Genomic DNA, 23,049 nt, shown 5'->3' with positions numbered 1-23,049 from the left:
CCAATCATGTGGGACTAAACACACCAGGGGAAAAAACTGCAGGACTGAGCTGTGCTGTCAAGGATGTGGCCATTGCTATCAGATGAGTATACATCCCAGTTTTAAAGAAAACAAGGAAGATACAGACTGATACTCATTTACCAGAACAACTGCATAAAACTGCTTTTGTAGCAGCACAAATTATACACAAGATTGTAGCAGCACAAATTATACACAAGATTTGTGAAATCCTCCAAGAACAACGGGGAGGAATACAAAAGGGAATACTGTATTAAATATAGCATTCTTCTTAGCAACACATTTATTTCCATTTATTACTTGAACTTTATATATATATATATATATATATCTTGTAAGTCGTAATGCGGATTTCAAAGATCTACTATTATTTTGCTTAAAATTGGAATGCGCAGTTCAGTCATAAAAGACAGTATCTGCTTGAATGACATCTACAAGACAGACTGAACTCTGGCTTAAAAAAAAGCAAAGCCTGAGGGAAGTTCAAGGCTGAGAGAAGCAGCACAGGATGAACTGAAGACTGCCCAGGTCAGCTGTGTAGCCAGTGCTAATCATCTGCAACTCCCATTCTACTCCTCACAAGCAGCCATTATATATATTTGCATTATATTTAAATGACATACATTAAGGTATTTAGACATCTGTCACTGAAACTAAGTTAAATTTGTTTTGCCTTGGAGAAAAAATCTCATAACATTTGAAAAAATTGCACAACATTTGAAATTGTTTGTAAAAGATACCATCAAATGCAAAACCATATAGTTGATGCATGGTGGATAACTCAATACTTACAAGGAATTTCTGTTCAGGTCAAGAAAGTATGCACAAGGAAATGTAATTAATTTAAACACTTGGGGTCTTGGAAAAAGAAAGAAAATGCAGTCATGTGAGAAAACAGAAATTCTTCATATTATTCCTCTGAAATTTTCATATAGCAAGGTTCATCTGACACAGTACACATGGCTTTAATGTTTATACAACAATATTTATATTTTGATACATGACTTGAGCAGCCACTTCTTAAATGTCACTACATGACATGAGTGCCTTTACCTCACACACAATTCCTGGTGTTTCCTCCCTGGTTTTAAAACACAGACATCTGAGGATGGGGAAGAACATTCTGTTTCACATTATGCACTTCTTCATATGTATCAACTTTGTGCAGCAGATATGCCATCTATTTGTAATTTTGGGGCGTCTTCTGTTCATAACCTGATTGGGATGTTTTGCAATACATTAGTGCAAGTTTCCAGGGCCCAAATTCTCTGTGTAAAGGAAGGAGAGCAAGACGCATCCACTTAGAAGAAAAGCCTTCTCATTTCTCTCGTTAGTATAAGACTTGACATACGAGGGCCACTCTGAAACTAACACCTCCTCTCTTATTATGCTGGCCCACAAGATCAGTGGCATATGTTTGTGGCATGGCAGCAGAGCTTGTACCCTCCCACCAACATTTTGTTATATTTTGTTGCCATTTGGCAGATGGCAGCAGAAGGGCAGTCTGACAAAATGGTGTCTGACATGGAAGTGTGTATGAATCAAAGGCATGCCACTGACTTTCCTTCATACAGAAAAAATGGGACCCGACGGTGTTCATCAATGCTTGCTGAACATTTATGGAGACCAAACAGTGGATGTGAGCACACAGAGGCAGTGGGTGCTGAGTTTCTGCAGTGGCGATAGCGACATGAAAGACAAGCCACGTTCCGGACAGCCATATACAGGTGTCACACAACAAAACAAAGGCTGTCTCCATCAGCTCATCCACAAGAATTGGTGGATTACAGTCAGTGTATGGAGCTGAATAGCTGCTTCAATTCATGAAGTGGCAATGTTGGACTATCTCAAAGTTTGCGCCAAGTGAGTCTCATGAATGCTCACAAGGGTTCTTATTCATCACTAGCAAAAATACACAGCTAATGATGATGACTACATTGAAAAATAGCATTCTGTAGCAGAGAATTTGCTCTATCAGGTAGTGGTATTATGCTCTTTGTAACTGTTGTAGTTTCTGTGGAAATAAAAAGGAGGCATTGCTTTCAGAGGAGTTCGTACAACTGTCTTTTTAGATTAGGCATTTAGGAAAGCAATTGCCCCCTACATTGGATTGTCAGCCATATTTCTATTATTCGTTTTTATCACTTTACTTCCAATTAAGTGGGTAAGAGAGCTGCCTTCATAAAAATGTTTTGCATATTTATAACCCAGTTTGTAAGTAAATATCTTTTATTGCTCTTTGAGCTTAAAGATGGAAGAGATGTAATTTGTACATAAGTCCTATGTACATACTCTAAATATACTGCAGAATTTACAAACAACACATACGGTGCAGAATGGCAGTTTTATCTCTATTATCTGATATTATCTACCATCCCTTAACAATCTATTATCCACTAGTGTGCACTTGCAGTCTGGAAGGCCAACTGTATCATGGGCTGCATCAAAATAGGTGTGGTCAGAGGGGTGAGGGAGGTGGTTGTGCCCCTCTGCTTTTCCCTCCTGAGGCCCCATCTGCAGTACTGCATCCAGGCCTGTGGCCCCCAGCACAGGAGGGATGTGGAACTGTTGGAGCAGGGCCAGAGGGGGGCCACAAAGATGATCAGAGGGCTGGAACATCTCTCCTACAAAGAAAACATTGAGGGAATTGGGCTTGTTCAACTGGGAGAAAAGAAAGCTCCAGAGAGACCTCATTGTGGACTTCCAATAGTTTAAGGGAGCTTATAAACAGGAAGGAGACAGATTTTTTATACACGTAGTGACTATAGGACAAAGGGGAATGGCTTTAAACTAAAAGAGCTGAAATATTTAGGTTAGATGTTATGAGGAAGATTTTACTCAGAGGATGGTGAGGTAGTGGAACAGGTTGCTTGGAGAAGTCGCCAATGCCCCATCTCTGGAGGTATTCAAGGCCAGGTTGGAAGGGGCCCTGGGCAGCCTGATGTAATGGCTGGTAACCATGCCCTTGGCATGGGTGTTGGAACATAATTATCTTTATGGTTCCTTCCAACCTAAAACATTCTATGATTCTGCTAACCACAAGATGACTAAACTTTAAAGACCAAAACAATATAGATTTTCAGAAATGAGTGTCAATCTGATATTAACACCACACATCACCTCATCAGATATTCTGTATCTGTAATGAAAATACCATGAGTATTGCTTTCTTTCCTGTTTTCCTATAACATGTTAATACTGCCACTAAAACCCTCTGGGTGAAAGGAAAAATAGAAATAATATTTTTTACAATCACTAGTTATAATCTAGTACAGCTTTTTTATACAAAAAACTCATGATTCTAAATCTCGGTCTCTCTGGAGAGAAGTAGTAACAAGTGCTATGTGTCCCAAAAACTGCAACTTTCTCCTTTCTGTTAGCATAAAGACTTATTTCACGCAGATCTTAAACATGCCACTGAGCTATCGAGTGGTGTGGACTTCTGGGCACCAGGCCAAAGTAATTTGGGGGAGAAATTCCACATATGCAAGGGGAAAAAATGAAATAGTTCTCTGGCAGAGATGTATATGTATGTATGCATGCATGTCTTGCTAGAAGTGGCTTTAAGTTGCTGAAAGAGATTATGGAAGCTCTTCCAGAGATCTTGTCTTGATGAACCAGCTACCCCAAGTCAAAGATACATGACCATTACTGCTTTATTTATGGATGTTGTCCAAATGTATACACACACAGACATGAGGACACTGCACACACACACACAAGATAAACCGTTACAAAACTACTAAGAGAAGTAGATTTTGCCCTTCTTGTAGCTCAGGGAATAACTGCTGTGGTCCTTCCGGCTTCTGACAGTGAAATTCTTTATTTCAGAACAATGAAGCTCTGATAGTATTTAGCAAAACAGTAATCCTCAAAGAGCCTTAGTTGTCAAAAATCAGAAATGCTGAGACTGAAAAATGTGAGCAAAATACCTAGATTTTGTTGGTCAAGATCAGACACCCTGTCCACACTGAGGGATAGCCCTAGTTTCTGAGCATCAAAGCCAGAGGAAAACTGATGATGTGCTCCAAAGATCATCTTCTACACCCAGGACTGTAATTGGAAGGAAGATAGGTTCTGCCAACAGCATGGTCGTGACATGCAGTGAGCTTACAGCAAGGACACTCAGCTAGGAACAAAGTCTCAGAGGTACAAAGCAAACGAAATCTGCCCTTCTTAAATAAACTGCAAACATCTCTTGGCTGAAGCTGACAACAGACTAAGTTGCAGTACTGCTAGCCATTTCCAAGTTTATTTAAATATATTATTCCTTAATTAACTATTACCATCTCCATGTCCATACAAAACATCCACATAGGCTTTAAGGGAACTCATTAGACAAACCTGATCAGATTTTCTTCTACCATATCCATAAGAGGAAGATTCAGTGAAAATCAAGAACACCATGAGAATTTGACATAAGCATCATATCAATCACAAGATTTAGACAAGTATCAGAAGGAAAAAAGTATGTAAGATTTTTAAGCTGTGATCATACTTTTTTTCTTTTGTACAGTACCTAGAACCATAAAATAATGATTTCAGTTATTGGTATGACAAACACAGAAAAAGCTTTGAAATTTTTAATGGACTAAGAGGGGAATTTCTGTTTCTGAATATTAGGCTGCTGTGCTATCATGCAAGAAATACAGAGCTACACACAACATAATGAATACTTTCCCATGTTTCTTTAGAAACGTATAAATTAGAAAAACTTAAGAGAAGCACAGAGGGAATAATTTTGAGAACATTCATTTTAACTTCCCAAATAATTACAGAGTACTTTTATTCTAACTTTTGCTTTTAAAAGGAGCCTAACAAGTGATGTAACAGGTGATGTCAGTAATTAATTTGTTACCAATACTGTCAGGGACAGTGGCTTTCTGATAGATGAGCAGGAGGTAATTCTCCAAGTGAGTATCAGAAAAGACATCTCTGGTTCCTCTGACTCTGCCACGGTAACTGAATTCTGTTGTTATAAAAATTCACACAACTCTGATTTTGCAGAAATTATAACTATAGATACTATCAGAAAAATTTACATACACAAGAACAGAGTGAGAAAAATCTGACTGTGTGCTGTTCTTTTCTGCGTCTCTGAGTAGTGCAGTTGATGGAAACATTTTGCTCTCCAGCACTTACACTCTCAGGGTAGTGCAAAACAGCTTGAAAAAAGCCTGAATGAAAATTTCTGATTTTATCTGAGTCAGAAAATGCAGTCCTTTGACTGTAAGAAAATAGCAATATTCTAGCAGGTGAGAAAGAAAGTTGACAAAACAGAACAAATATATTTACTATGTCTTCTCAGCTCCACATAGCCTCAGGACCATGTGTTTAAATTGAATAGCCTCTACTGCTACAGAAGAAAAAAAAGGAAAATTCTAGGAAAGGTCTATGAAAGCAGTTACAGAAGGAATTATATACTCACAAAGGGGAAATCAAATGTTAAAACCAAAAACGCATGAGTTACCTAACTGAAATGAAATTCTGTGTTCACTTCCAGAGCAACATTCAATTGCATTGTTGTGACTTCTAACTGAATGTTCTGTAGGCTACACTGACACAGTACCTTCAAGTTGATTCTCATACACGTTAAATAGAAAAAAACAGATTTATTCAAACTTTTTCTGAGCGAAAGTCTCAACTTTTTGCTGAGAAAATCATATTTTACCAGGGAACTCAGTGCTATTTTAAATGTTTTTTACATTACCATACTGTCAACTAACAGAAGAGATGTTTGAGCAACACTCTCAACATGTGCAGTGTGTCCTCTGGGAGGCCCACTCACTGAGGCCAGTCAGGAGCAGGTGCTGGCAGTGAATGTGGAACAGCTCCCCTGATTGTCATTGTGATGCAGGTCGTCTCGTTCCCAGAGGGAGCAGGTCTCTCTGGAAGACTTCACAACTCGCTGCCTGACAGCTCAGCCTCTATAATATGAACTACATGTTCACACAGTACTGTTTGAACCTTAAGGGTTTGAACAAAAAATCCAGTGTTTCACTTTTGCTCTTAGCTGAAACATAGGACTCTAAAATTAAAAGGTTATAATTTTTATATAATATAAATATATAATTTATATTCATATTATTTAGGCATATATATAATTTATAATTATCATATAATTATAATTATCACTGTTGCAGAACAGGAGAGAGCTGAACTGGCCTAAAGCTTTGGCCAGAACTTAAAGGAACAAACAGAAAGAAAGGGGAAAGAGAATTTTGTTTTTAATGTGCATAATTTATCATGCTGTTAAGAAATAGAGCTCAAGAATTTCCCTGGAGTTGTGGAGGGATGGCAACAGAGCTGGTGACAGATTTTTAAGACTCACAGCCACAGTACATTACCTTCCTACCAACACAGTGTTCTGTCAACAGCCACATAAAATTAAGACTGTTTATGAGGGTAGATAATGATAGGATGAGGGGGAATGGTTTTAAACTGAGACGGGGGAGGTTTTGGTTAAATATTAGCAGGAAGGGTGACACGCTGGAACAGGTTGCCCAAGGAGGTTGTGGGCACCCCATCCCTGGAGGCATTCAAGGCCAGGCTGGATGTGGCTCTGGGCAGCCTGGTCTGGTGGTTAGTGACCATGCACATAGCAGGGGGGTTGAAACTAGATGATCATTGTGGTCCTTTTCAACCCAGGCCGTTCTGTGATATTATTATATGATAAAATTAAGGATAAAAGGACTTGTACAACCAGTCAGTTACTGGTTTGAAATTCAGGTATAATTGCAGAGCCTCTGATGTTCAAGTACATGCCTAATCGTCCCCATCAGCTCATCAGGAGTGCTCACACAAGTAAAGTGAGGCAGGAGCAGCAGTTTGCAAGATGAAAGGCCCATGATACAATTTTCTTTGTGGCTTACAGTAAGGGCAGAGTAGGACTGCCTTCTAGCAACCAACTCAAGCACTTCTTGCCAAGATGGACTAATGACATTCTAGCCAACAAATGCTACTAGGAAAGTGGAGAGCTGTGGCTGCTGCTAACTCCATTTGTTTTCTCAGACTGTGCTCTTCAAGCTGTCCATACTTACTTCTGTTGGCTTACATTTGCCTGGGCCTTTCTTGTGTACCAGCTGGTATTTACCCCAATGTGATGCATGGTAGATAAACTGACACAGAGTATACCCTCTCCTCATTTTGCACTGCTTACAGATCCTTCTTAATATAAACAAACAAACAAATCATGCTATGCAACAGATGTTCATCCTTTTAGGACTGCCTTTTCAGTAAATAAAAACAGAGGATTTTGTAAAGTGTTTCTTTCAGTAGTCACTAAATTCATTCAGTATTACATCGCAGCTTTCTTACATACTGAGTTGGGATGTAATTTCAGCTTTTGTGTCAATAATATTCTGTTTCCATAATTCAGGTTAAATGTCTCTGAAATTCATCAAGAGTCTTTCTTTAGCAATAAAGGGAGGACCAGCCCAAGCCGCTGTCCTCCAGAACAGTTTGAATGCATGTTCAGTCGCCTCCAGTTTCACCTCAGTGCCTTTTTCTCACTGTGTTCTGCAGTCCTTTCGTCCCTTTGGCAAACATGTTTGTATACTTGAGCTCTTCATTTCCAGTTCCAGTGTTGAGAAACTAAATTTGAGAAAGTTTTGGCTTTCATTAGCAAACCATCGGTACCAACAAAACCACAAGCAACAAAAAAAGCACATCAGTATGCTTTCCAGGGCCGTCGCTAACTGCCGTCTTCTCCTTCCTTGAGCTTTGTGTGTTTGGGGGGGGATTTTTTGTTGTTGTTGTGTTTTAATCAGTTAATCTAGACTATTGAGCATTGAGAAGGAAAAGAGAGACAGTCCTTTCATTTTATAATTAGTGGAAATTCAGTAGTAGCATTAACAGCTGTCTCTTTCAAAGAAGTGCTCAGCATCACCCATGCACAAGTTACGGCACAGGCTGGGAAGAAACACTGACAACACGTTTCACATCCATGCCAGTGACACACTAGCAATGGCTTTGAGCAGGGGACAGTCCATACCAGTTGCTCAGGCTGGCTAACAGCTTTGTTTTGCTCTTTTCTTGCACGGAACTTTTCATTTTTCACTTTTTGATTAACAACACGGAGGAAAGAGCGCCCAGGAGAAGCAGACAGTAAGACAGACAGAGCGTCCCACATGATGAGATCAATTAGGCAATCATTCTGGACATGTTCAGACAAAGAAGGTGGTCTCCTTGGAAACTGCAGCCGCATGCACACACACTCAGAATAACTTCTCCCACATTCTATTCTCTGCTTCGTATAACAAACTTGGATGTCAGCTCCGAGGGGCAAGCGTACATCCAGTGTCTACAGGCTTGTCAGTATTTCAGATTCCATAAAACAGCTCCCTAGGCTCCTCTCCAACAAATTTAGTAAAGATTGGGTTATTTAAAAGTGTATCGGGAGCATGGCAAGGAGGGGGCAGGCGTAACTTCCGATGTTTAAAAGCCAAAATTACGACTGTCCAGAAAAAAAGATGGTATAAAAATGCCGCTTTTAATCCTGAAAGACTTCAAAAAACTCAGACGTAAAGCAGTTGGAGAATGTTACATGTCTAAAATGAAATACTGGTAATAACTTTACTGCTGGGACAGGGAAAAATCCCACACACTGAGGAGCTGTATAATTTTGCAGCTTGATAAAGTGAACAACAATTTTTATCCGTATTTGCAAAAAACACTTCTTCAGAGAACAGTTCCTTATTCACTAAAACCAAAGCAAAACCAAACCAAAACAAAAACAGCCCTTCTTCAAAATAGTGATGTAGTCTTTAATGTCATGAGTGATGAAGTGAGATGTTACAAAAATTGGTATGAACTGTATTAACTATTATACTGACAAAAGGTGGCAATTTAAAACAGATGAGAGCAAGCTTAAATTCTTTTTCAAGTAAGTACAATCACATAAGCCTAGACTCCTCCAAAATAAAATATTTCTTAGTCTCCTATAACATTTGATACATAGGAGACTTTTAACCATTTTTAATAGCCTTCATTATATTCATTTCTTTGCATTATAAACATACTTATAGCTTAGTCAGTGTAACACAGACTTGGTACACAGATGACACAGAACTGAATGTCATTTTACACAAAATTAGGTGAATCTCTTCCTTAGCATTCTATTTATAGGCTTCAATTTACCATAAAATGAACTTGTTTTTTTCAGACAAAAAGACAAAATCTTCTAATTGGAAGCTTGTATGACCACACAGTGCCAACACAAGCACTGAAAAGGCCAACTAACATAGCAGAAAAAAAGATGGTTTACCAGCACTCTCATTTTACTTCACGCATAGTTTATCATCGTTGTAACTCTCTAACAGGCCTACTGAGGCAACTTGGTATGGCACCGGTATCAATGGAGACCAGGTGAACAATCATGGGCTGCTTCAGTAACACTGAACTCATTGGCTGATCATTAACAAAGGTACTATTAATTTGGGGACTAAATGATAATGGAAGATGAATTAATCCTCCACATTACGTCAACTACATAGGCTGGTAAGGATATTCCTTTTTCAGATGCTGTCATTAAGTTTCTCTTTTGCCACCTGAAAGCAGATGAAAATTGGAGTACATAATAAATTGTTACGAGTGTTTAAAAAAGGACAAAATAGAGACAAATGTGATCTGAATTTAAATTTTGAGCTAAAAACATCTCTTATGATAAGTAATTGGAATGGAAAAGTTCACATAACATTTTCTTGCAATTTTGTTTACCAAGCGAAAAATAAGAAAAAAAGAGCACTCTTTCTGCCAGTTTTTTGTGAAGGGCACATAGAATCATAGAATTGCTCAGGTTGAAAAAGACCTTAAAGATCATCTTAAGACTCATAACAAACACCTTTTCCTGCAGGAAACAGAATCAAACCACAAAAGCTCTGCTCTTCTAAAGTTTCAACTTCAGGACTTCATCTATTTAATTTTGCAACTACAACACATCCTGTCTCTAAACTGTATTGGACATGTTTAAACACAGATTCTTATTCATAAAACTACAAATAAAAATTTTTTTTTTGCAAAAAAAGGCCAAAGATATAGAACTGCTACTGATTTCAGGGTGAATCTCGAGGGCTTTGGAGGTGTCTCATTTCTGCAACGGTCCCAGATAAATCTATTGCATAAACTTGGTCTGTGTTGGTTGTAATCATTGAAGAAGTATAGGGCATTGTTGGTATGCACAGAAGGGGATTCTTGGACTGATTTTCGAAGTTACATAGCTAGCCCTGCCAGTAAAGAGTAAAACTGATTTGCATACGTTGTAAATCAAATTTCAGTGTGCTTTAAATAACAAAAAACTTCTGAAGATGAACTTCTAAGCATTTGTTTTCAAAATTCACAATTTTGGGTACTTTCTTTTGTTCTGATTTCATTGATTCATTTTTCATACAGAATGGAGGCTCTAAAAATGATAGCAGTCTCCTTTAAACCTCTTCAGGGCAATTAGTCATATGAAGTATTAGAAGTTCTGCCAAAGCACGACCTGCCCATTTCAGAGATTTGTCAGTTCCATCAACTGTGCATAAATGTCCTTGAGCCTCGTCACACAGACAGCCAAAAATATCTAGGTTTTTAAAAGTCCTTCTCGACAATCTGTTACCTTACATTAATACAGCATGTTCACATTTTGATTCTATATCCTTGTGTAAAGGTGATCCTATACATCATTTTCAGGGACTGATGCTGATGTCTCTGACCCGGAACAGGTTTTCCTTCTGCCCTGTTATTTCTCTGTCAGGCTTTCTTAGGGATCTGCTCGCCAGCTGAATTGGATAAGTGGTAAGAAGCTGCTTGAGTGTGTGCAGAAGTCACACATTCATCCATAGACATCTGCTTTATTCCTTTGTAGACTCACGCAGCACGACTTCTGGGAGAGCAAGAGAAGGAGGTTGATGGTTGAGAATAACTAACTCCTTTCCAGGTTTTTTTCCTCACTCCTTCAATTACGGACTTAACTAGACATCCTACTAGCCACTCTCTGTTTAGATTTCATTTTTCCTTGTTGAAATCTTACCATCCTAATCCATCTAAAAGGAGGATGTTTGTTTTTGCCATTGTCTTGAAGAACTGAAGAGTCTTCATGTGAACACAACTGGTTTTACTTTACCAGACACAGCCAGGAGAAACTTCCTAACTTTCTAATCCAAGATGCAAAGTCCCACAACAAAAACAATGACTTCTACCTGAAATAGTATTTGACAGGTAGGGCATTTTTGTTTTTGTTTTTTATCCAAGACTTGGAAACCTCACATTCAAACTTTAATTGTGTAGCATAGAAAACCGCTGTTGGAAATTCTGGTATAGACTGGTACTTGCATAGCATGGACAATATTTCTAATCACTGTTAAGCCTGCTTTGCTGGTTATCATCGAAGTCCTCGCTATGCTCAACAGCATTCCTTTGGAGGAATTATTTACAGGAACATATAATAATTTATGCCTTTTTATGAAAAGTAGATGTTCCCCACTCTGAAGAGGAGATGGAACACATGGGAGTGCATAAACCACATTATGAGAATTAATGGAAGGCAGCCTGATCTCAAGAATCCCTGATGAATCCATGGGAGCTCACAGGGCCAGGCAGACCTCAGTGTGGGCTTTAATTTTTGCACCAGAATACTTATATGCTTTATAAAGGATTTCTTGTATTTTTACAGATTACAAAACTGATGCTGATGCAAATTACGGATAAGTAATTTAATCAATGTTAGCACAAAGAAGTCTACAACAAAGCTGTGAAAGGAATTATTTCCTCTTACTGTATTAAACACAGGTCCTCCCTGAAATCTCCTGAAGACCAAAGTTAGGAATTGTCTAAATGTGTGTAACTCTTTCAGAATGAATCCTCACACATGAGGGATGATTTGATGCATTTCTGCTGTAGAAGTTCATAAACAAAGCATTAAAATATATTTTCAAAACCAGCACTCTTTCTACTATCAAAAGCAAATTTTAAAAACATTTAATTAAGATGATAGAAATTCGCACTTAATACTCCTGTCTCAAAGAATATAAGAGTTGGCAAAAACATGTAATATAAGGTTTTAATTAGGTAAACACTGTCACCTAGAAGCTTGCTCAGAACCAGGAATCCCATGACAAAAAAAGTGGTTCAATAAAAGGGTGAAAATTGCTCCTTCTTTACAACATCATGTATGCGCTACTGTACTGACTTGTTCAGGAAAGCTCTTAAATAAAGGAAATCATACTGAAAACAAAGTACAAGTATTTGGCATAATATAAGTTCACTGTAAACTCAGTAATAGCAGAGAGAAAATATACTGCTCAAATCATATTAACAGCTACCCGCCTACTGCCTCAGAAATTACATTATATCACCTATTCTTTCATGACCATATACCCATATGTTTAGGCACTCTAGTTTTGTATATATGGAAAAATAAAGAACTCCATTTTATTGCCAAAAATTTCTGCACACTTTCCATTCTCTCCTACACTGTTGAGTCACAATAGATGAAAGGATGACGTAGGTTCTGCAGTGGGATCGACACTTTTTCTGACCACACTGCACACAAAGGGAGGAACTCTAAATGGGGCATAACTTGGAGCTTGACTAAATGGGTTTCTTGATGTTGGCAAAATGCCCATCAGGTGCCTTCTTGGTAGATGAATGCTAAATTTCCTGATGACTCTGTGATGAGTCATCTCAGCATGATTCTGCTCCTACCTTCTGAAGTTGGTCTGAGAAGAATTTGGCAATAAGTAGCTTGACCAAGTTGCTTCCTACTACTTTCATTTTCTTGGATAGAAAGACGAAGACTATCCTGATTTATGTCTGAAAAAATACCTTGTGCTTATCACAGAAAAAAAAAAAAGAAAGAAACAAAACCCAACAAAACAAAACTCATGAACATGTTGCATTCTTGACTGCTGAAAGGTGAGCATATGTTCACTGAAGTTAATGAAAAAAATAATTCTAGGGGTTTCAGTTTGTTTTGGATGAGGTGCTAGAAGACTTCCTAAATATTAGGTCAAAGCAGAAACATATGAACTGGTATCTTTCTCGTAAGCTGGAAGTTAAATAACACACTGAACACTGACAACTCTTAGTTACTGTAAGTCTCTTAACAATGAACTCAGAGGAAAAAAGGATGAAAGCTGAACCCCAGAAGAGCTGTGTACTTTTCATTTTAAACAGACGTAAAAAATACAGCAAACTGGATCAGAACTGAAATTGCTTCTATACACATTACTAAATTTTAGAATCATAGTAGTAATTTCATGTCAAACACACAGTCATTTTCATTCTGTATTGGGAAAAGGACTTTTTTTTTTTTGCTACATGTTCCTAGCCAAGAAAACCTACACATGCATTTTTAAATCTTACATATGGAAATACATAAGGTATTTAACATTATTAAGAATGGCATATTTTGAAAAAGAAGCGTAAGCCAAAATATACAAATTAGGAGAGCAATTTGGGTATGGAAACAGAGACAGAGACAGGAAATGACCGAGAAGCCGGCACGCTCTCTGACCCACCTCCATAGCATCATATCACTGCATGGCAGCACACACTCAGAAATGAAAACCCAGCCTTAGCTGAGGCTACCTGCAGTGTTACCTGTCTTTAATGTACGTGAGTTTGGGACTCCGGCTCAAAAAGCCCACATGTTTAGCCTCATGTCAGGCATTTTACAGTGACCTCAGGAAAGACAGACTCACCGAGGACAGCCTGAGTCACGCTCCTTCCATCTTTAATGGAAGGAAGGCTATTTTTTGGCCTCATTGTAAGATGGGCTCAACTCTTCTAACTCACGAGAAAGTTGCTGGAACTTGTACCTCATGCACAGATTTGTAGGCAGCTCACAGTGTGGTACAGAACTAGGCTCCAGACTTCATCTCTCTAACATCTTCGTTAAGGCACTCTCACTAAGGCATTCTCTACTCTACTGCTTACCAGAGCCTTTCTTATATGCAAGGCCGTAAACTTGATGGAGTTTTCTAGATGAAGACTAAAGAATGGCAGGTAAGGGGAAAGATTGTATCTTCCCTCAATCTACTGACTATGCTCTTGTGAACACAGCCAAGAACGCCTACATTAGACACAAGGATACTTGGGAGACTTTGTTAAAAAAGGCTTGCTAAATTTATGATAAATGATATCTACCGCTCTCCCTTCCTCATTCACAGCTTCATCCAGCTGATTTATCATGGAAGGCAATTAGTGTAACCTTGATAAATCCACCTGGAGCGTTTCCAGTCACTTTCTTCTCCTTTCAAACAATATACTACTGTTTATTATTTACTCAGTGCTCTAAAATGTCATCAGTGTGTTCAATGCATGTAGAAGGTAAGAGCACACAGGCTTTGTCACTGAAATTAGCAGCAGAAGTGCTGCTTCCAGAAATATTTTCATGTCTGTACACACTGTGACCAAAATTTCTTTGCACCAGATAAAGCTTTGCTACTCAGCACTTGCCAAAGTATTCAGCTTCAGTCAGGAAAAAATGTTTATGGATATGTATACACATATATGTACAGATGCATTTATGTTTGTGTATAAAAATAAAAAGATAAACCAGTCAGTCATTTCCATTCTCCATTCTCCATTTTTCATGAGCTGTTAAAGTTCATTCTGTCAGTTCTGATTTTCTAAAGTATTTTAAGCATACTACTGTGTGAACTACTACTATGAACTCCAACTGCAAAGATTAAGACAAAGTATTTCACATTGCTTTCAAAATAATAAATATTAATAACCAATTCTAACATATATACACTATGTACTACAATATGTACTTCAACTCTCATAAAAACACTCTATAGCATTTATTATGCAGTTAACTACCAACAGTTGCATACTGTAGTTCTGGCCAATAAAGAATTAGAGATGATCAATTAATTAAATGGCTCTAAAGCAAAAGCATAGTAATGAAATATATACATTTAAAAAATAATTTCCATAGAAAAGCACAGATTTATTTAATCTCAGTAAATTTCTACAGCCTTTTCCCACAGAGGGATATTGCCTGAAATGAAAAATAACACATGCAACCCTGGTTTTTTTTTTAGCAAGTCTTATACCTGCATGCTCTTGAGACTACATTCTTGTTTCTGCTGGTAGGCGTTATATAAATTTGTAATACAGACCATCTGATAAGTATTTTCCAAGACTGCTTCTTCCACACGAACAGAAATAAATTCTCAACACATGGATGTCACAGCATAAAAATGATAACTGAAAACCAAATTTAGAAGTCAAGTATCTGGAAACAGCAAAAACATATAATGGAAATCCTAGGTAGAAGCATAAAACTCTGTAGTATTCTACATCTGACTAGGATAAGAATTGCTGCCAAAAGTGATAAACTGACCACACTGTGAGAAATGTAATATAAAGCAAAGGAAAGCTGACCTTTCTAAATGCACTAAATTTTTCAAATGTTTAACTATCAAAAGAATTCAGGCTGCTGTTTTTTTTCTGTTCACATTTATAAAATTGCTGTTGTCTTGATAACACAAGTAAGCTAATTCATTCTCATAAGGATATGACAACTGAGGAAACCTCACATCTTGAACCATTAAATACTGGGGAAATTAACACTGCTAATTTGAGACATTTAGCATGATTTCTACCTTGGTGACTTGAAGGAAAACATACTTGAGAGTGAATGTCTTGATGATCCATTTTGTGTTAGAGTCATAGTAATGGCAAGATTACATTTTTTTATGCAAGATTTTAGTGTATCTTTGTCACAAATGCAGTTACTGATAAACAGATAAACATTAGTTACTTTTGATGTAAGCCTATAATAGACTAAAATTTATTGTACCTTTCTATTTTATTCTGTCTTTGCTGTGTGTTATTTTATTTTAAATATATTGGTTGCATCTTGATTAATGGCTATGGATTTATTTTCAAATTTTGTCTTGCTTTTATACTGGAAACCAAAGTAGTCCCCTGTTGATATATAACATGAAGGATTTTTTATGAAGTGATTGAAAGAGTCAAAACAGAATGTCCATGAGAGATAGTAGTACAAACTGTTTGCTCAGCTTTCCAGGAGCACTTTTTAAAAAGTTATTAAATTTCAGTTACATCACTCAGATCTCAACTTCAGAAGAAGCTGTACCTAGAAAAACATGTACAATTCAAACATATTGCATTATCAGAAGCTCTTCTCTACTGTGTAGCTTAGGTATCTTTACATTAGCTTCACAGATGTTTGCAATATGAATATTAAAAAAAATGCACTAAATAGTATTTTCTGACTATAAGCAAAATTTTGCACTTTGACAATAGTGCATTTCAGAAGTTTGAGATAGTTAACAGACCCCACTAAGAGTCTGTTTCAAAAATAGTGTCAAGCATTTCAGTAAGTAAGCTTTGAAACACTTAGTTAATGTTTGAGAAACTTCAAAATGGGAAATGAGAACAGCAAGCAAAAGCAAATGATAAACAATAGCGGGATTTATTTTTTGTTTAGAAAATAAAGGTCATCTTGTTCCAACCCTGTGCCGTGGACTGATCTGCCTGCTATTAGATCAGGCTGACAAGGGCCCCATCCAACCTGGCCTTAAATACCTCCAGAGATGGGGTGTCCACAGATTCTCTGGACAGCCTGTTTCAGTGCCCCACCACCTTCTGATTAAAATCTTCCTTATAACATCTACCTAAATCTCCCTTCTTTTATTTCCCCTTGTTCTATCACTAACTACCCTTGTGAAAAGAATAGCTCCTTTCTGTTTATAAGCTCCCTTTAAGTATTGAAAGGCTACAGTAAGATCTCCTCAGAGCTTTCTCTTCTCCAGGCTGAACAAGCCCAGTTCCCTCACCTTTTCCACATAGGCGAGATGTTCCAGCCCTCTGATCATCTTAGTGGCCCTCTTCTGGCCCTGCTCCAACAGCTCCACATCCCTCCTGTGCTGGGCCCCCAGGCCTGGACGCAGTACTGCAGATGGGGCCTCAGGAGGGCAGAGCAGAGGGGCACAATCACCTTCCATACCCCTCTGGCCATACCTCTTTTGATGCAGCCCATGATACAGTCAGCAGTGCAATCTATTACGCTAAAGTTAGTTGCACAACACACAGCTCTGTACATTTTAAGAGTATGTGACGCAGTCCAGGGCTTGTTACATTAAAACAAAACAAACAAACAAAAAAACCTAAAACGCAAGACAAAAAAAAAAAACCAACACCCTTATTTTCTGTAATCAAACCTCTTAAAAAATAAACTTCTGTATGCAGGCACTGCTCCTTCTTATAGCATTGTTTTTGAGTAACTGGTATTTTTACTCCTTTCTAAAGGCAAAAGTAGTCTGGTCAGAAGAGATAAGGCAAATACAAAACAGGTGAGTGAAAGGCACAACCAAATCTTCATCCTAGCAACATAAATATATGGCTGGAAACAAAGATTTGCAATAGAGAGCAATACCACAGATGAATTGAAGAAGAGGAAGTAGACTGGAAACTACAAGCAGCTATAACAGAATCAAACCTGCGATCATTAAGTAACTATGATTACGCAGTACAAGTTTAAGCAGTATGTTATCAGTCTCTCAGGACCGTTATTTTCCTTTCTGATATACAGATCTTTTCTTTGTACATGCAAACATTTGAATTCCTCTTTTAAATACTCTATTTACAAATGAAGTTAATGCCACTTTCCTGTAAGACACTGATTCTCAGTTATTCTCCAGGCTTTCTGACCAGATTAATAACAGACTACTGAGAAAGAAACATTCTTAAAACAAATGAGTTTTCGAAGCTTTCAGCACAGATGACATGAAATCTCTTTCACATATTGAGAAAGCCGAGAAAACATTTAACTTCTAGGACATGTCAGAACTCCATGCTTGTCCTGACAAAATCATGTTTTTCAGAAGACACTGTGAGACTATTGAACAGACTGGTTTTCAGATGGGCATTACTTTTGTGATAAGAACTGGCTTTAGCCTCCCACAGGAGATTAATCAGCTTGACAAATACTTGAACATGTATCCTTTCCCCACCTGACCTCTTTCTGTACCTCTTAGAACTTGAAATACTAGCCACAGAGATTTCTTCCAAAGGAATGGGAAAAGTACCTGTTGCAGGATTTTTCAGTAGCAAATTTTGGCAGTACTTACATAGGAGCTTGCATGGTATTTTCAAAAGGAAGTGTTCTATTCTGTCAAGATGCAATTATCTAGGAGGAAGAGACTATTTATTTCAGCAAAGCATGCATTCAGCTGAATTTAGCAGTACCTTTTAACTCTATACAAGAGTTCTGTTAACTTAGTTCCTCTGACTTCTCTAATAAGAGGGACTGTTTCAAAAAGTAAGAAGTGAAGAAGAGCTTTACCATTGCCTTCTCGGAGGTGCTTATTCAAATGTTGTCAGGGGGCCAATAAAAGAAATTCCAGCCATAAACATTAGATCTAAAACCTAAGTTACTGTATGCATTTTGAATGCTATCCCATATTGGAAGCAACTTTCTGTCTCACAAATTCATATTAATTTTCTGCGAATATTACATAATCATATATTTCCATAGAATGTGAAACTGGCCAGTACTTTTTTTTTCTGCACTTTATTATAATATAATGTTCTCCTCACATCTTTATGAATAACTAAAATGAATTCCATGAAAAACACTAAGAAGAGTTCCTTTCAGGTATCATTCAGATGTTCAGGTCTACAAGTGGAATTTCAAAAACTTATCTTGATAATAACATCTAGATAACAACATTCCCTTCCTTTCTACTCATTTAGTTACTTACATATCTGGATTTCTTACTCTTACCATAACCACCTTAATTTCACCTGACATCTTAGTTCCTTTGTCTACAACTTAGATTTACAAACTAGGAATTCATTATATTCTCAGTTCATGCACTAGTGTTACCTGCTCATATATTTAGCTCAGCATGAAACAAAACAGTCTTTAATCGCTAATAAATATGATCTGTGGTGCTACACAGGTTTACATAATAGACTAGACCTAAATAAGTACTCAGAAAATGGAAAAGAGCATTCAGTTATCTCCTCAGCTTTAAACTGCACTATATCCACTCGTACAGCACCCTCAGCCAGCAGAACAGAAATGTTGTTGAAGCCATTTTATTCTTCAAAAATAGATGTGAGATCCATGGTAAGCATAAAGAGAAATCTCTACGAAAGCAGGTTTGCAGGCTGGTGAACAAGAATCTCTCTAAAAATAAGCCCCTCTGGTAGTCCTTGTCCACATTCCCTACCTTAGGACCTCTCTCCAAGGAAGCAGTCTGTATGAAATTCATACCTCATTTCATACCTCAAATTCATGTACCTTTGCGCAAGCATGACTGTAGTCTCGTAACTCAAAAGGTGACCAGCTTTCTAGAACTCGTGACTGTGTCATCTGAACAAAATAGACCCACCTTTCCATCCCCTCAAACCCTTTCTACAAATCCAAGCATTTATTTCTAGCATTCAGTGACTTACTGGAGAAAATGAAAGTGAAATAGGAGTTACTTTTGGGATTGCAGAATGTGCAGAATATGATTAAGTCTTGAAACTCTTTGATCAAAATGAACCAGAAGATTACTTTTAACTTCTTGTACTAAGAATACTATATGTTGGCAAAAACATCATGGAATAAATCAAAGACATGATGTATTTAAAAATATAGCCCAATTGATGAGGTATTTCAAAATCAGAATTCATTTTTGTCTTGTCCTTTATATATTATCAGACTGAGTAAATTATTCAAGTCTCATAGACAGCAGGGGCATGAGAAGTTGGATAAACTTTTGTGTTGATTTAATCATTGACTTCCCATAGAAACATTGCTTTACTAGAGGAAGACGAGAATAAAATCCACTCCTTTAAAAAAAAAAGCAAAAGAGAAGGAAAAAAAGCAAACTCTTGCTTCCTGTTACTTTTCATGCTATCTTTCAAAAGTTCAGCAGCTAAGTACTACTTTGAAACAAGCCAATGAGACAGAAACCAGTGAATAATGCTTTTTTCCACCATATCACACTGGATGGTCACGCAACCTCTACATGCTAAGAAAACTCACTATGATGAGCATACACACATCAAAATCCTCTTTTCCAATGATGCTAATGAAGATACCAAATTGCCAGCTCAATTTCACATTTGATTCCTTCTTTCTTCTCCTCCTACACATAATGGATATCAGTAATTTGTTTTTTTCTCCTTTGCTTTTCCATGTATGTTCTGTTTTATAATTCTGCCTCACAAATTAAATGCTTTCATGCTTCCAGTTTATCAAGTTGCTCTTTAGAAAAGCATGCCATCAAGTCTTACATCTCACTCTGCTGTCCCTTTGCACAAAGAATGAAACAGCTTTTTTGCTTCCCCTTACTCAACTCTGATATCAGTCTCTTCTGTGAAATCTTCTTGCACAATATATACTGAACCTTGAGTATGATGCACTGTACTCAGGGATTATTCTTGAAACAAAGTCTCAGTTTTTAAAACTTTCTTGAATTTTTTTGCTTGAGTTTTGCTATATCCATGCAGAACAGAAACCAGAACTATGTAACATTTTTCCTACAAAAATTTATGTCTTATTATTCAAAGGTAAGATATGTTCTTATTGGCCTTTCTACTTGCAATTCTAACAAACATACTGGTTTTGCCTTTCTGTAAGACTACTAAAGGCTCATTTAGAAAGAAACATGCTTTAAAAAGAAATAAAAACAAGTATTTTATAATCTCTGTCAAGGCCAATGGGTAGTCATCCACTCTGTTAGCATTTTACCATCATTTAAAACCAAATTCATAGTATCTAAAATGAGAGGCTACTTAATGCTCTTATGTGCAGAAGAAAGCTGCAGACTAACAACTGTGTACATCTTTCAAATCATTCAAAGTCCTGGGTTATTAGTTATGCAGTTAGTGCTGAAAACAAAACAGGAAAATGCTATCCAGAAACTAATGTTGAACAGTTCTGTACAAGGAAGAAAGTAAATGTGCAAAAGATGGAAAAGAGATTTTAAGAGCTGTCATGCAAGCTAACACCTCGTGTTCAGATGTTTTACCATTAAGCCACCCCCAAAGTGTTCCACAGAAGTCCTGAGGTCTCCACTTCTGTACAACATCCCTTGCAATTACTCAAGGAGAGCAAATCCCAAACAGCCTCTAAGTCATGCAGCAGTGTTTTATAGTGTTATATTTTTGGAAGAGGAGAGAAGAAATGCAACACAGGCAAGTATCTTGTAATTCAAAAGGAAAGTATATGAGTTGTGTCTTTCTCTCAAGCTTCTTAGTATTTTTCTGCAGTCTTGTGGTTCGGAGGTTCTTTTTTAAATTCATTTTCTGTAGTTTTATTGTTTTTTTTCTTTTTTTTTTTTCTGAATTACTGGAAGTAGAAGCATACTGAATCGTCTTGATTCTCTTGCTCTTCAAGCAGAGCACTGAAAAATCTGTCAAACAAAAATGAACCTATCCCTGGACAAATTATTCTTGCAGCTTTAGGGGTTGTATCCAGAAACTTTTCTCTTTAGCCACTGAAAGTTGAGTGAGTGATTCTGCCCCTGGGAAGGTATGGTCATCGGCAGTCACATAATATTAGCATTCAACATATCCATGAGTGATCTCATCTTTCTACAATCCCAGGGTATCATTGTTTTTCCACTTTTCCAGCATTCTTCTGTCTGAATTGGCACTACAGTTATTACCAGCATTAGTCAAGAATTTAAACCTTCAGAAAACTTGTACACACATACAGAAAGAGTTGCCTATACAGTCCAGATGGGAAAGTAGTCATAGAGGTCTTCTGTCTCCAGTGTCTTCATGTATATAGAGCAGAGCTCAAGCAAAAATGTAATAGTGTCTGGTCTGATAGGTTTTGAAAATGTGAACAACTTTATCTGTTCTGAAGAAGTACATACCATCTCTACTCTCCAGTACAGCTCAAATGTCTGCAGGGACTACTGAAAACTAACAAAAAATTAAAAATTCTAAACAAGTTAAAAACTCTTATTTTCAGAAGTTAGTGCATATGCACACAAAGCATGCTCGTGTAGCCAAACCAGCTGCAGGAGCACCTATGTTCTTTGTTAAAATCATTTGTATTACATATAGTTGGGCATCTCACAACTTACGGTCATAACTTCTTAATTGGAACAAAACTTATGCTTTGGCATTGGATGGTTTATGTCACAAAAACCGTGAAAAGCATAAGGAAGTTAGATGATCATCACTGCAGTAGCAATAGTCTTGCTTTAATGGCTCACTAAGGAATTATAGAGGTGTCAAGGAGTTCCACGCATGACAATGAGGCCCATCACCATGCTCATGTGACAGTGTACTACTGTTTTGTTAAATATAATGATAAAATGTTCTGTAACAAAACAAGAAGCATCCTGCATCCAATTACTGGCTCAAGCCCAATATGCTCATCTTGGGACACCTTATGGGTTCACAACAGAGAGGTATCATATACACAAACACCAAAAAAGCAACATTTGTTTTACTTCTCTTCCAAAGTATCAGTATGGTTTTCCCTTTTCAAAGACTCTGGTGGTGGTAGAAAGGGGTTACAGTTTTTTGCCTTTTCCCAACTCAGAATTGGGTAATGATCATCTTAATCTTAATTCACTTTTGTTCCTAGTGGAGTTTTTATGACTATTCCACACCTTTGTTGGAAAACCATGTTTTGTTTTGTTGACAGCAATTTTTCCAGTTTGGACAAGAGCTTAAGGCCAGTTCCCAGAGGTGAGAAACTAACACAGTGAGGGCTCCAGAAAGCTGTATTTCATCCAGAAGAAACCCCACAGGTAGGTAAGATATTTGCTAGTCTGGTTTGAGTTTATACTGCTGAACCTTATTGGCCATATGGTGTCAGCAGATATAACCTGATTTTAACATGTTTAACTATGAGGAGATTCCTCAAATCCAACCTGCAGACAATACTTTCCAGGTTTGTTTTTACTATTCCCAGTGTAGCATGTAAGAAAAGGGAAGTAAAAGCTAACAACTAAGACATCTGGAAAGCACCTGTTATAATTTGTTGCGCTGCCATTTGCATTAATAACTTTTTTAAATCCAGTTGTAGCTCTGCAAAACACAAATTGAAGCTTT

Source organism: Meleagris gallopavo, chromosome 1 (genome assembly GCF_000146605.3).
Source record: "Meleagris gallopavo isolate NT-WF06-2002-E0010 breed Aviagen turkey brand Nicholas breeding stock chromosome 1, Turkey_5.1, whole genome shotgun sequence".
NCBI classification, from domain to species: Eukaryota; Metazoa; Chordata; class Aves; order Galliformes; family Phasianidae; genus Meleagris; species Meleagris gallopavo.
Note: the sequence above shows the minus strand (reverse complement) of the source record.